This window comes from Ipomoea triloba, chromosome 13 (genome assembly GCF_003576645.1).
Source record: "Ipomoea triloba cultivar NCNSP0323 chromosome 13, ASM357664v1".
Classification (NCBI taxonomy): domain Eukaryota; kingdom Viridiplantae; phylum Streptophyta; class Magnoliopsida; order Solanales; family Convolvulaceae; genus Ipomoea; species Ipomoea triloba.
Genome location: NC_044928.1, coordinates 6,905,318 through 6,918,304, shown reverse-complemented (window position 1 = coordinate 6,918,304; position 12,987 = coordinate 6,905,318). Strand labels below are relative to the sequence as shown.

Genomic DNA, 12,987 nt, shown 5'->3' with positions numbered 1-12,987 from the left:
TTTTTTTTTTTTTTTTTTTTTTTTAATGTTATCATTGGTTGAGTTCAAGCAAATAATTGCTCAAATTAATAGCTAATGTGTAGATGTATAGATACGATGCTGTAACTTTAGAGATTTTATATATTATTGTTTAGGATTTTTATAGATTGGAAAAATGTGCTCGTTCTCTAGATATATAGTAATTTTGTGATTTTGGATAAAAAGAAAAACAAAGAAAACATAATATCATCTATTGTATTTACACATTATTGAAAACTTCTTTGTACACGACATTCGTAGTAGCAACACAATCTTGTTCATCTGATCCTCGTCTAGAGCTAAGACTTTCAATCCATCAGGATGGGTGACTCAGGAGAAATCCACATACAATTGTCTGTGATTAAAGACCTGTTTTTTTTTTTTTATAGCAATAACCCAATGTGAGTTAGTGTTTGGCCTTGGTTTTAATTTTGTTGATAGTTATGGCATATGCAAGCATCAACAGGAATTGTTTACGCTTGAACTTGAAGGGCAATCTCGTATCAGATGGAGTGAGAGACATTCGGGGGATAAGTACTTTGGTTCCTTTATGTGTCCCATTAACTATTATAGCTTCGACAATGTGATATGCCAAACAATGCTTTATTACCATCTACTGCAGTTATTTAGATTAAAGCAGGAAAATTTATGACTGCATTTTATATAGAAAAAAATAGGTGTTATTAGAAAAATAAATTTGTTCACCATTAAATCTTGGATGAACTGAATTAAATGGTGAAGAACCAATAGTGTTTTGCAATACCAACTCATTTTCTAAAAAAAATAATAAAAATGATCAGTATTTAAACAATTCTCATAGAATGATTCGTACGTTAAATACACAACTATGAATGCATCTCTTATTTGTAATATTAAATCTTATATATTAATTGCATATATATTATTTGGTTTGCTAACCACTGCAATATTTTTGAGAAATAATAGAATAAAATAAGTACATAATGTACTCAAAAAAAAAAAAATAAGTACATAACAATTAACACATTAATTGGAGTAAATCAATAATTTAAAACAACAAATAAATCAAAATTTGTATATAATAAAATTTAAAGGTTATGTTTCTATTTTTTTTTTGGTAAGTTCACATGGTCTTTCTCTGTCCGTTTAACGGTCCAGGTACACCCACGTTCGCTCCTTGAGGCACGGTCCAGGTACACCCACGTTCGCTCCTTGAGGCACGGGAGCTGGCCCAGAGGGAATCGTCACTCGTGGGAATTGAACCCGGCCGGGTTTTCCCGGAATTCTATTTAAATAAGTAACTAATCATGTTGCACTAAATCAAACTAAATTTGTATAGCATACGTTGCCACTATCTGCCAATTCAGGTCCTCTTTACCAATGCTAATATGCTATAGACCTAGCTCTTAGTGGCAAATTCATAAAGAATTAATTACACTTTTGGTTGTGTGATTATAGGGGTCTTGTTAATTTCAGTGCCCGACTTTAAAAACTAACAATTTAGTCCTGTAACTATACAATTTTTAACACATTTGGTCCACCCGGTCAATTATCGCCGGAAAGTTGTAATCCTGGTTTAATAAGGGGTAAATTGGTCATTCCATCTTCCTTCCTCTTCCTTTTTCTTCGTTCTTTCTTCTTCGTTCAGATCCATCTTCGCTGCCAGTTCAGATCCATCTCCGCCGGTGGTTAGAGCTTGTGGTTAGAACTTCTAAGAGGACCTCCAGAGCATCTTCAATCGCATCGGCCTGCTTATCTAGCCCGTATGAATTAAACGCGGGGAGAAGGTGGAGTTCATACAGGAGCGCAATTGCTGAAGCTGCTGTGCACGTACGATCCCAGGATGGTTGGGGTCTCAGTCTATGCATCATCGATATGCCTGTGTTTAGTGATATACAGGGAAGCTCCTCGCCCCAAATTGACATGGGTCATTCCTTCAAACGGTTGAACATTGCATTAGAATTTACCATTTTTGGTTGGCAATCTCGATCTTCCAAAGAATTTTGGTAAAAGATATCCTTAACAGAATTTGGTGTAGCATTCTTATTAGGATAAAGACACCAAACCTTTTCCTTCCCTGAAAGTTTTAATGCATTCCACAGCATTTCTTCGTGTTCAGAAATGCAAAATTAGCACAAAGTAGTAGCCTGAACACCAAATACTTGCCATAATAGTTTTCCTGTGTTATTTTGGCGCAAGAAATCCTCGGGATGCATATACAACCAAAACCTTATAAGGTGTCAAGGATGATAGGGCATGACTCTTGAACACATGCAATCTTCCTTGGGAAGCCAGCACTTCTGACAAAGGTAATCTCTACTTCCAAGTACGCGGCACGCAATTTGTCGAGCTAAAAAGAACTGAATCTTCTTTTCAGAATCTCCTAAGGACTAGAACTTTTCTCTATGTTTCTTATCTTCATACACCTTGAAGTCTCCCACAAGTTTTCCATGATTGCCTCCAAAATCCATGTGGGCATCAATGTTTTTCTCCAGTAACTTCAAGTCTTCAATGACCTCTAAAACCATGGCGGGTACAGGGGAGGTGCTTCCCCAACCCTGCCATTCCTCAAGGCTAACGGAGGCTTCAGTACTGCTCACCTTGTGAGCTCCTGTGGTGAAAGGGGAAAGAGAAGCAGTGGACAAGCGCGTCAGCTTGGAATCCATTAATGGGGGCAAATCTTTACTGTTTCAACTGCTCACGGTGCCCAGAACACTGGTTGTAGTTGCAACAGCCGAGGGGGACCGGCGGAGGCTGGTTCTTCAAGTAGTGCCCAAACGTGTTCCAGTCGCGGTGCTTTTGCACCTCATAGAGGCTGAGCTGAACTGGCGAGGGAGGATGAGCTTCTCTTGTACAACCGGCGGAGATGGATCTGAACGAAGAAGAAAGAACGAAGAAAAAAGAAGAGGAAGGAAGATGGAATGACCAATTTACCCCTTATTAAACAAGGATTACAACTTTCCGGCAATAAATTGGCCGGTGGACCAAATGTGTTAAAAATTCCATAGTTACGGGACTAAATTGTTAGTTTTTAAAGTTGAGCACTGAAATTAACAATACCTCTATAGTCATAGGACCAAAAGTGTAATTAATTCAATTCATAAATTATACCAACTTTAGATCCCGTACATTAAAATTACATCTTCAAATATCGTCATACATGGTAATAATATTAATCACTAACAATAAACAATTGAGAATAAAGGATGTTGTCGTCATGTATTTTCATTAAAATTGTGTTTTAAAAAAAATTGTATTTTCATTAATAATAATAATAATAATAATAATAATAGTAATAATAATACTATTATTATTATTATTATTATTATTATTTCTTATGGTAATTGTAAATTTTGATTATAATTTCTGTAAAAAAGGTTGGGAGAAGACGATGCACCTCCGGAAAACCAGAGCGTGGCTCTAATTGTCGGTGTCACGGAGATTGTCAACAATAGCCTCGTCAAGATCCTCCATTTGGTTGACACCCCGGCGGCCCACGGAAGGCTTATGGCATCGCCCGTCCAGCAAGGCCGGCTTGGAAAAGCGCTAATGGAGGAGGCGTTGAATGGACAAAGCACGAACCATGGTGCAAATTCTCTCTTTCTCACAGTAAGTTTTTATACCTCTTTTAACTATTACTTGGTGACATTATTCCATTCGTTTTTCATCTTTTTGTTGACATATTCTATTACTAATGCGTTTATACTCTTATATTTTCAATCATTTTTCCCCAATTAAAGAACAAAGAAGGAAAAGCATAAAGAAACACATTTAGCACAAGAACTCACGAGTGCTGTTTCTTCGTTGGTTCGCTTTCATAATGTATTTATACTCACATTACTTAAACCTCATGCGACACGTTTGCACAATGAAATTGTGAATATCATAGACTTCTCATTCCTTCATAGACTTCTCTTTCCTTCAAGAGTTTGTTGAATTTAACGACAAACTCTTTGGGGATTTGTAAATGGATGCAAGTTCCCCGAGGAAGATCATGAAATTTAAAAACGAAGTAAAAAGCTGAAAAAACTCAAAAAAGAAAAAAATGCAGCATACTAACAACATAAAAAATGCATAACAATAAATACAAAATAAACCATCTTGGTTGAAGGCACATGACTTTTCGGATGTCATTATCTTCTCAAATTGTCGGCCTTTAGTTCTAAGTCTTCACCACAAGGTTATAGCTCGTTCGTATGTGGGGAATGTGGTCCACGCTTGTTTACAGTTAATTTCATCTTTACATGGTTGTTCTATTTGTTTTGTTAGTAGGGATGCCAATCGGGTAGCTCATTCTTTAGCTAAGGCCGAGGGTGCTATTACAACTCGTTCTGTTTGGAGAGGTTCTCCACCATTGTTTTTGAACACCTTGATGAGTTAATATATGTGCATTTTGTTCGCTTTCAAAAAAAAAATACAAAATAAACCAATATGCCCAAACATGACCATGATTTTATTCCTATTAAATAAAACAATATACAATTGAGCAATATTAAATAAAACAATATGACCAGGGGTTGATATTCACGGGACAAATAACAACGAATCAATCGAAGCCTTATACAACTTTTTTTCATCTTGGGAGATTTATATAAGGTTGTATCTTATTATGATGGAATTGTAGTATGATAGGTATTGTAATGTAGAATTGTAGTACGATAGGAATTGTAATGGAGAATTGTACAACGAATAGGAAAATATGACTGTTTTGGGCTGGAAGCTTAAAGTGAGGATTTTGTTTTTATATAGAGTATAGATTAGGGCCTTAATTAAGTGGTGTAAATTAACTAGGCTTAGTAGTTTGGTTGGACCCAATAACTAGTAGTTGTTATTCAACTAGACTCTGGGCTTATATAAACATGTATTGATGAAATACAAGGTAAGCATTATGTTGCACATACAGTTCACGGTACTCATCCTGCTCAGTAGACACCGGTTCACCATCTAGGGGTTCTAGGGTTCTGAGTCAAGTATGAGACAAATATGGCTAACGGTCTACCGTTCAAGAGGCATCACATCAACTGTGGCTGGAGATTAACACTGCTTCCGCTTCTGAGTCAGGAGACAAATATGGCTAACGGTCTACCGCTCAAGAGGCATCACATCAAGAGATTAACACTGCTTCCGCTTCCGCTATTACGAGGTCACTGGAGATTAGCACTGCTTCCGCTTCCGCTATTACGAGGTCAAGTTTCTCGTAAACTATTCTGTAATAAAGCAAGTAATCCAAGCATGACGCATCATAAGTAGTAAGTCATCACTACTCTATATCAATATAAGCTTGCCTGCTACATAGAGCCACCAACATGAATCCTTTGTTTCAACACCATCTATTAGCATATCTGGGATATTCTGCAATAGCATGTAACTACTCTTTTTTACCAATCCATTGCCTTGATGAGAATGCTATATATATATATATATATTCACAAAACCGGGTATTATCATATATACTCACATCATCATCTAATATAGGCACCAGATGAATAAACTTGGCTGCTATAGCCACCAACATGAATCCTTTGAAAACCATCAACATTAGTTAACTCAATTAAGAATACTGGTATTGATCACCAGCATGCATCTCCTTCCTTCTGAGGAAAAACTGACCATTAAATTGTCCATTTGAGAGGAAGTTCCTTAGCCCGTGTTTCAATGCCATCTATTAGCATATACTTTGGATACTCTGGAATAGTATCTTGACCGAAGATAGTAGCTATTGAGCTATCCATTGTATTGAATTGAGAATACCATATTGCCAAAACCAGATCTGACGATACTGCATCTTTTATACGCTGGGATTGAGGAAGTTTATCCCTAATGCCCTAGCCTACAAATTAAATGAGAAACATTTGGCTGTCAAAAAATATGAAAAGCATTTTTTGAAAGAGAAACCAGAATGGTAGTCTTGTTTTATAAAAGATGAAATAGTATGTTCCAATTAATCAGGGCAGATACTATAGCTTCTCAAGCCCTTCCAAATAGTCAAGCTTATCCAAAATGATGGGATTACACTAATCTGCTTAGCAAAAGCAACAAGCTAAGGGAAGGGCCACACTAATCCAACTTAATTGACTGTAGGTTCAAATTTTCTGTTAAAACAGCAAGGGAACTTTTCCAAACAATAACATCTCAAGACTAACAACTTGAGACGTGGGAAATCACCATCGCAATGCTCAAGTTTATTAGCTTCAAGAAGCTTGCAAGAATCTTATTCTATGGAATTCTCCTTTAGCTACTTCCCAAACTTTTTCACAGAAGGCATTCTCCAAGTTACTTAATTGTAAAACTTTTCAAACTCCACTAACTACCTGTTTATAGTGAAAAGAATGAAACAAAAACATCATCATTATTCAGGGATTTTGATTTACGAAAAAATAGTGCAAAACAGAGAAAATAAAATGAGATCAGATCAGAAAAAGAATGCATCAAACATCATCATCACAGAAACAAAGTTGTTAGATAGCAACTGTAGATCGAGGTGTAAGTTTTGTAGGATAATTTCATACTGTGATTCTAAACTTCTCCATTTTTTATTTCATACTGTTAGTTGTTGGCAAATTGAATGTTTCATTCATTTATCCTAACAGAAATAGTAATTAGTAGTTCAATAGTTGTGAAGTTAAAATAAAAAGCAAAGGCCCTGTTTGGTAAATAATCAGCCTATCAGCCAATTTTGGCTTATTTGATCACTATTAGTTGTTTGGTTAACAAGCTTTTTGTAACTCTAAAATACTAAAGTTCAAAAGGCTACTCAAAGCAGTCTTTTCAATTAGCTTTTTGAGAAAAAAAAATTATACCAAACAGCTATCAGCTAACAGCTAATCTATCAAACTACTTTTTACAATCAGCTAATATTATTAACAAATCATACCTTCTAACCCAAACAGCCAACCCAATCAGCCAACAGCCATTTACCAAACAGGGCCAAAATCAGTCTAATATTCTATCTGTTAATTTTTTTTCATTCTTTGTTGGGGAAAGATGTGCTTCTTCTGCACATTCTGCAACCTCTGTCTTTTGAAGAATACAAATTTTTAAGGTTATGAAAGCAATTTCAAGAATACTGACTGACTACAGACAGGATCACTGTAAAATCATTCATTTAATGCCTTATAGATTGCCTTAAATGGATATAAATATAATCAATCTCATGAAGAAGTTTTTAAAATTATATATTAGACTTTAAGATCTGCAGGTTTCTTAATTCCATTAATGAGGAATTATTAAATCTTAACAAATGAATATGAATTTATTTTTTGTATATGCAACTATATTTATTTGGAATGCAAATAAAAATATAGGAGCAAGACACATGTAACCTAACACTTACCGTTTTCCAACTGTTATTTACTATGAGGCTGGCCACCCAAGTCATCTTACATAGACAATTCTGTATGTGTATTCTGTGAGTCATCATATTCGGGGCCAAGGATTTTGATCTGTGAAAAATAATGCACAAAAACAAATGAGATCAGAAAAAAGAAATACTAACTGTTTTGTAAAGAAAGTCAGCATTGAATAAAAAAGAAATAAAAAGAAACATGATTTAGCTTCTAACCTTAACATCCTTGAATCTTCTCTTCTGTTGTAATTGTTTGGCAGAAGCGACAAGGGAAGAGTGACACCCCTCCAACCCAATTGACTCCAGCAGCGGTATTCTTTCAAAACATTCCGGGATCTGTACCAAACAATTACAGGATCTTAAGACTAAGTGTCTGAGCATCAGAAAGTGCTCCTGGCCAACTACCCACTGCTTGAGTTCTTTAGCTTCAAGGAGCAAGAATATTAGTACAGGAAATCCTCCTTTAGATAGTGAGTTCCATACTGTTCCATGGAAGGCATTTTCCAACTTTAGCACCATAAGCTTGGGTAACATGGCAATTACATTTAAATCCCTCTCAGAAATATTAGTCCCACTCAACTTCAACTTCTTCAGTCCCAAAGGATACGCACACTCTTCTGGAAGGGCTACATTCAAACCATTAGAATCCGAAATGCTAAGCTTCTCAAGCCCTTCCAAATAGTCAAAACGATCCAAAATAATAGGATTGCTGCAACATCCTCCAATGTGACTGGGCTCTATGTCATCCTTTAGGAAAATTTTCAGATTTTTTATGTTAGGGAACTTGCTGTACATCTTTTGTCTGCAATGAATTGGTCTCACCACCCAAGATAATGTTTGTAAATTCTTTTTATCTGCACTTGGAGGATCTACCATATATGAATTGCCAAGTTCGAGATGCCTTAAGTTTGGTGCCTTCCAAATACTAGATGGCAAATGGACTGTTGGTGCTCCATTACCGGAAACAACAAGTGTCTCTAAATTTGGATTATTTGACACTACATCATCCATATCCTCAAACCATTGTGTTATGGATAGGTATCTGAGAAAAACTAAACCTCCTAATTGCACCGGCACTCTTTGAAGTGATATAGAAGTATCAAAAGCCAAAACTCTTAACAGCTTGGGAGGAACAAACATTTCATGATTTTCAAGAAAGAAAAAAATGGAGCGAGGGATGTTCGTACCAAAGAGCACATAATAGTCAAAACTGTGTGAGTAAGAACTTAGCCAACGAATTTGTAAATGCTTTTAATGATAATCCTGAATGTTGCTGAGTATTTACTGCACATAAAATACCTTCTTTTTGAGCTTCTCCTACGCAGAAGCTATGTAAGGCACTGTGCATTCTACAAGTCTTAATTTTGCCGTTACAACTTCGATCTTCAATTAAGAGAAGACTTCTATCAGTAAGCTCTTGTATGTAGTCATAAACTTGATCTTCTAACTCCGTATGTTTCAATGGCTTCACAAATCCCTCAGCAATCCACAACCTTATAAGCATTTTAACAAAAATTATTTTACGTTTTGGAAAGACTCCAAAGCATAGAAAGCAAACTTTCAAATGATGTGGCAACATATTGTAACTAACACTGAGTGCATTGTGATCTAGAAGTCCCAATGACTCTAATTGCTTTTCAATCTTTTTTCACCCTTGTTGTATGTTGTTGCATTTAGATAAACGCTTGGCAACTTCAACAATTAACTGGGGTAATCCATCACATTTCTCCACAACATGGTTCCTAATTTTTTCAAATTTAGGGGCCAAGTGCTCTTCATCAATAGAAAGGATATTACAAAATAGTTCCCAGCTTTCTTTTTGATCTAGCAAAGTCATCTTATGGATATGGATATATCTCTTCCTTTGGACATCTAGGTTGAAGTAGTGTCTAGTGGTTAGTAATATGTAACTTCCAACTAATCCATTAGCAACACACCCCATGATTTCAGTCCAAGCTTGGTACCAAGTTTGCTTGCTTGTAATGTTGTCCAAAACAATTAGATACTTCTTACCACCGAAGCATTTGCGTACCTGCATTTCTAGTTCATCAGGAGTGCTTCCCTTTTTAATTACATTTGGCTCTTCTACTGGTGTAATTGACTGAAGAAGTTGGCTTAGCATTATGCTCTTATTGTAGTGTTGAGGATGGGGTAGAGTAACCCAACCTCTTACATCGAAATAGGATGCAACTGATGGATCTTCATACACATTTCTTGCTACAGTCCACTACAACAAATTGATTGTTTAGCGACATATAGTTAGAGGCGGTTACATATAACCGCCTCTAAATGACTATTTTGAGGCGGTTATAAAACCGCCACTAATTTAATATGAAAACTTAAATAATTAATTGTTAGCGACAATTATTTGTGACGGTTTATCATAACCGTCACTAAAACTCTAAGATAATTAATATTCATGTTTAATGCTAAATATTTTTTATAATTAATATTTATGTTTAATGCTAAATGGTTTTAGAAAAAGTGATTTTATTTGATCTGCTCAGCTGCTCCCAAAATCGTAAAACGTCCTCTGCCTCGCACCCTCTGCCCCTTGCCATCGACCGCTACAAAAACCACTGAAATCTCCTTAACAGTAATAATGAAGTCATTAAAAGCTGCAATCACCAGTCAGCCGCATGCCTTTGCCACTCTCTAGTTCGCCGGCTCACCACGCCTTCGCCTAATCGTATTCGCAGTGACTTCGCGGCTTCAACTAATGCCCTAATCGTCCGTGTAATCTAAATTGCAAAGGTATTTTATGATTTGGGAATTAGGAATTCATGCTGTATTGTTGTATTTGCAAAATCCATATTGCATAGTGTATAGAATTAGGAATTTAGGCCTAAATTCCTAAATTTGTTATCGCCTGTGTAATCTGCATTCTGCAATTGCAAAGGTATTGTGATTTGGGAATTAGGAATGGCAAAATGTGGCTTCCATATGGAACCAAATTGTATAGGCGCATAGCGTATGGAATCCATATACAAATCTTCAATTCTGCAAACTATATATGCATATTACGTATTCTGTTTCATGTTTGTAGAATTACAGATTTGCAGAATGCATATTGGGCTTTAGGTCATATTGTTGTATTTACAGATTCCATATGGAACCAAACTGCATAGCGTTCTTGCCAACATGCTTATTTTCACTTTGCTATTCAAATAATTAAATAAATTAGGAATTTTGGATTATAAATGCATTCATGCATCTTGTATGAACCCATATATAATTAATTCATCATGTTTGTTAGCTATAGTGCAGTACTGACGTACTGTAGTCAATAACTTGAGTTGTTGAAGGCAGACACTATGCCATTAATTCATCATGTGGAAGGCCTAATCTTTTGCTCTTAATTTCCCTAATTTTTCTAGCACATTATTAGATTATGATGTCTTACTTTGTTGTTCACTGTTGTTAGATTAATCTTTCACTTATAATCTAGACTTCCATTCCATACCTTTAAGTTGTGTATATATTAATGTAATGATGAAATAACCACTATTGTTGATAGTGGAATTGAAAGAGCATATAATGATTTAATTGTACAGGTTAACATACTTGCTCTCCTAGAACTTTACTCTTTTTCTTCTTATTTTTTGTCCATTTCTGTTTTATTCTTTAAGATCACTAACCCTTGAACTGAACGCAAACTGAATTTTGTTTTTCATTTGATGTGTAGGTATGCCAAAGTGCAAGAACTCACTCGAGTCTGCAAATAATTTGCTTTCTTCAAACCCGATCATTCTAGGTTGGTTCTACTTTTTGTATTTTCCATTGATTGATTGTTTTAGATTTTCTTAGATAACCCAAAACTTAGATGTAATTATTGCCGAAATTACAAGAGACCTAAGTTTAGTGCTTCATTCTCTTTGTTGTTGTTCTGAAGACCTAAGTTTAGTGCTTCATTCTCTTTGTTGTTGTTCTGAATTTGTTTAGAAGCATCTTCATTCTCTTTGTTGTTGTTCTGAATTTGTTTAGAAGCATTATGATTGTGTTTGGGTACTCGGAATTAATGAAAAGATTTTCAACTTTTTAGGTTGCAGTAATTAGACAGGATGGTGAAAAGTTCATTCAAGCAACAACATGAACTTGGTTTGTATAATTTTGCTTTGTGTTGTGTATTAGCATTTACCTGAATTGGTATTAATTTTCTGAGTGGAATAATTTCAGAGAAGAGGCGGATTGAGGCTGGCCAGATTAGGGAAAAATATTCGAAGAGAATTCTGGTGAGAATATCAAGTTTCTGCCATAATTTTTGTATTTGAATGATTGGTTTTAACCTAAATTTCTTATCTATAACTTCTGCATGTCTAAATATTTGAATGAGGTTGAAAATTTGCAGTTAACAAGAGAACTAAATGATGAAATAACCACGGTTGTTGATAGTGGAATTGAAAGAATAGATAATGATTAAATTGTACAGGTTAACATGCTTGCTCTCCTAGAGCTTTGCTCTTTTTTTTTTCTTTTTTTTTTTTCATTTATGTTTTATTCTTTGAGATCACTAATATTATGCTTTTAATTGGTGGATATGTAGGTATGCCAAGATAAAAAAAGGTTCATGGATATGAGTCGGCAAATGTCTCAACAACAACAACAACTATGATATTTTTTAGTGGAGGCAAATGTAAGTAGTTTAATGTTTTATTTTAATAATATGGTTTCAACGGAGCTAACTAGTCAGCCTAAATAATGCATGTCTCATGCAACTGTTAAGATTCTTCCTTTGGATGTCACAACTTGTATTTCTTTATCCGTGGATACTGTTTGTTGAGTTATACTACAAGGTAATGCATATCAAGGTTGGATTTAGTTGAATGTTTCATTTTTCCAGATGGGTCAACAAACAGCTGCGTGATTCTACCTGTCCATTGCCTCTTCTTCTACCTGTCGCACATTAATTAGTAAGCAAAAAAGAGGTAGAAAGTGATGCCTTTATAATGTATTGCCCTTTTCCTGTTAGTATTGTTACATTTTGGTGTACATTATGATAAGGAATTATCTATTACCTCCGAATGCATATAATGTTTGTTGTCTTGTGTTAATATTCAAGTATCTGTTTTTTAATATAGAGCTGGTGAACATGCAAATACAGCCTATATGACATTTAGATCTTCTCATGCTCTGGAAACAGTTGTGTTACTTAGTGTAAGTGCTACCACTGCTACGACTAAAATTGTAGTTCATTTCCCTATATAGTTTTCATGTATCCAACATTTAGGTACTGGGGGTAGTACTCTAACTACAACCTTTGTTTATTCTTTTGAAGTGGACTTTACAAACAATTTGTTTTCAATGGCCGGTGGGAGAGCACTGGTGAGCAGTGGTGGTTTGCATCCCTGATTGACAGCTGCTGATAGACACTATGATCTGGCCAGGGAACTAATATGTTTGTGCGGAATCACTTGCAAGGAATTAATATGTTTGTACGGAGTTTGTGTTTTTGCTAGGATCACTTGTTATAAAAAAATACTATTGAATACTGTAGTGATTGTTGTTATAAAAAATTACTAGCTATTAATTAACATTATTGAATACTATTGAATGTTATTATTTGAATGTTACATAGAATTTATTTGTGATTGTAATATACATTTGAATATAAAGATTTTTGAAGAAATATAATTAAATGATAATTA

At 35.2% G+C, this 12,987-nt stretch overlaps 1 long non-coding RNA gene and 2 pseudogenes across 3 annotated transcripts; 1 reads left to right on the top strand and 2 right to left on the bottom strand.

Moving 5' to 3' along the window:
- Nucleotides 1-1,664: 1,664 nt before the first annotated feature.
- On the bottom strand, nt 1,665-2,663 carry LOC116001119 (annotated as a pseudogene).
- Nucleotides 2,664-7,376: 4,713 nt separating this feature from the next.
- On the bottom strand, nt 7,377-9,464 carry LOC116001118 (annotated as a pseudogene).
- Nucleotides 9,465-9,850: 386 nt separating this feature from the next.
- LOC116002038 lies at nt 9,851-12,907 on the top strand. Of its 3 annotated transcripts, XR_004094347.1 has the most exons (9): nt 9,851-10,096; nt 11,028-11,096; nt 11,385-11,440; nt 11,519-11,574; nt 11,691-11,771; nt 11,886-11,975; nt 12,183-12,267; nt 12,421-12,496; nt 12,618-12,907. It is a non-coding gene; the product is annotated as an uncharacterized LOC116002038 (long non-coding RNA). The 3 variants fall into 3 exon arrangements; XR_004094345.1 differs by lacking the exon at nt 11,691-11,771; XR_004094346.1 differs by having other exon boundaries at nt 11,519-11,771.
- Nucleotides 12,908-12,987: the final 80 nt, after the last annotated feature.